The following is a 568-nucleotide window of genomic DNA, read 5'->3' on the forward strand; positions in this document are numbered from 1 at the left end:
GCACTACACTGCCTGTAATCAAAAAAGTTCAGCCCCTACTGGCGAGGGCTCATCCTGTCCTGACAAGAAATGAGGACGTTTCCCTGAGCTGTGTGTTGGTTGCTGTGGGGCATTACTTGATTAAACTGCTGTTCTGCCCCTAAAGACACTCGGTGTCTTCAAGCCTTGAGTCTTCCCGACCTGTACCACATATCTGTTGACTTAGGTTGAAGTGTTTACAACCCTACTGGGAGCGGAAGAGAGACAAAAGCAGAGAGAGAGACCGAGAGATAGAGAAAGGCAGAGAGACACAGAGCAAGGCGCAGAGGGAGAGAGAGATTGAGAGCGAGTTATTGAGAGTGAGACAGAGCGATAGGCAGGAAGATTGACAGTGAGAGCGACAAGAAGCGCAGCAGAGAGATTAGGAGATAAATCTGTACTTGACGGCAATGACTATCCGTGTAATGAGTAATGTGAAACTGTACTCTATGATCGGCTCTGTGGCGCAATGGATAGCGCATTGGACTTCTAGTCTAATGATACGAGGAAAGTCATTCAAAGGCTGTGGGTTCGAGTCCCACCAGAGTTG

General features: G+C 48.4%; 1 non-coding gene across 1 annotated transcript; it reads left to right on the plus strand.

The window, feature by feature from the left end:
- Positions 1–473: 473 nt before the first annotated feature.
- Positions 474–568, plus strand: trnar-ucu (transfer RNA arginine (anticodon UCU)). Its single transcript has 2 exons — positions 474–510; positions 533–568. It is a non-coding gene; the product is annotated as a tRNA-Arg (tRNA).

This window comes from Somniosus microcephalus, unplaced genomic scaffold, assembly GCF_052327205.1.
Source record: "Somniosus microcephalus isolate GS21.2 unplaced genomic scaffold, FLI_Smic_1.0 unresolved_chr1, whole genome shotgun sequence".
In the NCBI taxonomy this organism is placed as follows: domain Eukaryota; kingdom Metazoa; phylum Chordata; class Chondrichthyes; order Squaliformes; family Somniosidae; genus Somniosus; species Somniosus microcephalus.